This window comes from Jaculus jaculus, chromosome 1 (genome assembly GCF_020740685.1).
Source record: "Jaculus jaculus isolate mJacJac1 chromosome 1, mJacJac1.mat.Y.cur, whole genome shotgun sequence".
Classification (NCBI taxonomy): Eukaryota; Metazoa; Chordata; class Mammalia; order Rodentia; family Dipodidae; genus Jaculus; species Jaculus jaculus.
This window is the reverse complement of record NC_059102.1, coordinates 111567678-111570509: the sequence shown is the minus strand read 5'-3', so window position 1 is coordinate 111570509 and position 2832 is coordinate 111567678. Positions and strand designations below refer to the sequence as shown.

The window sequence follows — 2832 nt, the reverse complement described above, 5'->3', positions numbered from 1 at the left end:
CTTCAAAATTTGTATGTGATTGTCTATTTCCTTACTATAGGCAGATTACTAAATTTTGTGTCACCAACAAATAAGCATTTACTTGTCAATCCTATACATATTATTTACCTTGAACTTTATTTAGTTTGAGAAAAAAAAAATCCTTTAGAATCAAGTACCTTGACTTTTGTTTTATTTTTCTAAAAATAAAATATTAGCATAATTGTACTAATTAAACAAACACACAAAAATTATGCTGGAAATTGTCACCGGTCTTTCTACCACTTAGAAGAAATCATGGCTAATGCAAATATTTATTCTACTTAGACATTCAATAGTATTTACTGTAACTACCATATAAAAATTACTATGCTCAATAACATAAATACATCAGTGAGCAAGAATTCATCTTTTCCCTTATAGAAGATACTACACAAGTATTTGATCAGTATTCCCAACATAGTATTTCTGGATAATTTGAAAGCAGTTGATCAAAGCTTCACTTAATCAATCATTTAAAAATAGATCTTCCTGAGGAGCTGGGGACAATGGCTTGGTCCTATTGAACTCAAGACCAAAATTCAGATCTCTAACACCCACAGAACATGTAGGGTTTAGTGATGCTCCCATACCCAGTGCTGGGGAGGCCAAGACAAGAGGATGCCTGGGACTTGCTGGCCAGCTAGTCTTGCCAAATTGGTGAGTCTAGGTATAGCAAGAGACCCTGTTTCAAAAATGTAAAGTAGGAGACGACCGTGCTCTACCAGGAGAGGAGAAGGTCGGAGAGGGTCCTCGCGTGCCACCCGCCCTCTCGAGTCCCAGCCTGCTGCCACCCGCGACAGGAAGTGCTCGTTTTCTTGGACATGCAACTTCGCTGGAGAGCCTAGAGTGGGATGCGCAGAAGCCCAGCTAAGAAGTGCCGACAGCCAGTGGGCTGGTGCTGAGGGCAAGAGAGCTAACCACACCCTTAGAGGCTGACATCAAGGTGCCGACGCTGCAAACCAGTCCATCGCCACAGTCCAGGGGGGACATCCAGTGCTCGCTGGGTCGTCAGCAGCTGCAAGGAGCCGGTGTGGAAGCCTCAATGGAGTTGGCAGCGGACCTGGCAGACCTCCAGGCCGAGGCCAGCTGCCCTGTCTGTCTCGAGTACTTCACAAACCCAGTGACCATCAAGTGTGGGCATAACTTCTGTCTGTCCTGCATCAGTGCCTCCTGGAAGGACCTACAGGGCAGTTTTCCCTGCCCTTCTTGCCACTTTCACTGTCCAGAAAAGGACTTCTCAAGTAATCACCAACTGGCAAATCTGACCGAAGCTGCCAAGCTCCTCCCCAGAAGGAGAAGCAAGAGGAAAAGGCGGGAGGTTGGTCAGAAGGAGCTAGAAGCTTTCTGTCTGCAGTGCAGCCTCCCCACCACGCGCACGCAGCACCCTGGCGGGCTCGTAGCGAGGGCGCCCTCTGTGGGCCGAGCAGTTCCAGCGGTACGTGGAGCTATGGGGGGAGAAAGTGGAGCCCGTGGAAAAGGCGATCACCATGCAGAAGAGAAAGTCGCTGGAGCTCAAGAAAATGGTAAAACGTAAAAGAGGAGAAATGGAGTCTGAATTTGACCAACTTAGGCTGTTTCTCCAAAATGAGCACAAAAGGTTCCTTAGGCAACTGGAAGATGAAGGGGAAGCTAATTCAGCAAAATTAAACAGAAACTTAACAACGTTTTCCGATCATGCGTTGGCATTGGAGGCCCTGCTGAGGGAGGTGCAGGGCAGGAGTGATAAGCCGGAACGCGAGTTACTAGACCACGTCAAGATTCTGTACCACAGGTTTGAAAGCTTAAAATGCCCAGAAACCTGCTCATTCAAAATCAGAGATTATGGTCATCAGCTTCTTCCACAGTTTTCTGGCCTGAACAGAATTATCCAGCAATTTAAAGTAGACGTGACGCTGGATCCTAAAACAGCGCACCATAAACTTACCATCTCGGAAGAGAGAAAGACCGTGCGATATGGAAAGATGCGAAAAGTGTCTCATAGCCCCAGAAGATTCTATTCCCCAGCTGTCCTGGGTTCCCAGGGGTACCACTCTGGCAGACAGTACTGGGAGGTCGATGTGAGCAGCAAGCCGGAGTGGATCCTGGGGGTTTGCATAAAGACTTTTCCCAGGAGGAGTCATGTCCGACACGTGCAGGATGAAATATGGGGGGTTGGGCGGTACAGTCAGACTGTGTATGCTGCATTGGGCCCTAAGAAAATGAATATTCTGCCCAAAGTAACACCCAGTAAGATTGGCATTTTTTTAGACTCTGAAATTGGTGAGGTGTCCTTTTACAATTTGAATGATCAGTCTCCTCTCTGTACGCTCAATGATTGTAGGAAAGGCGCGCTTTGGCCTTATTTCAACACTAGTGCTAACCCTAAGCCTCTAAGGATCTGCACAGTAACATCCTGAAAAGGGTGAACTACTGAAGAGATGCTTTCGTTTTCCTTTCAGTGGATGTACAAGGCAGTGAATTAATCTGGCAGTTCTGGATATTGGCTTTTATTCTCTGCTTTATAAACAAGTAGAATTTGTGTGTGTGTATCTCAATAAGTTGTAAGAAATATAGCACCTACTTATAAATTTTTTAAAAAATGTAAAGTAGAAGAGCAATTGAGAAAGACACCCATCATTGACCTCTGGCATCTATATGAATACACACACATGTCCACAAATACACATACCACAAACACATATACATACAAAAGAGCACAATCTCCAAAGAACTGACCTGTGCTATATAGCAGAAATATGTCCACTGTGGTTCCCAGTACTTAGCAAGTATTTGTAAACTTTTTTAAAACATATATGATGTGTGTGTACAATG

General features: G+C 45.0%; 1 pseudogene; it reads left to right on the top strand.

The window, feature by feature from the left end:
• The first annotated feature begins 1063 nt into the window (after window positions 1–1063).
• Window positions 1064–2417, top strand: LOC123464008 (annotated as a pseudogene).
• The last annotated feature ends 415 nt before the right edge of the window (window positions 2418–2832 follow it).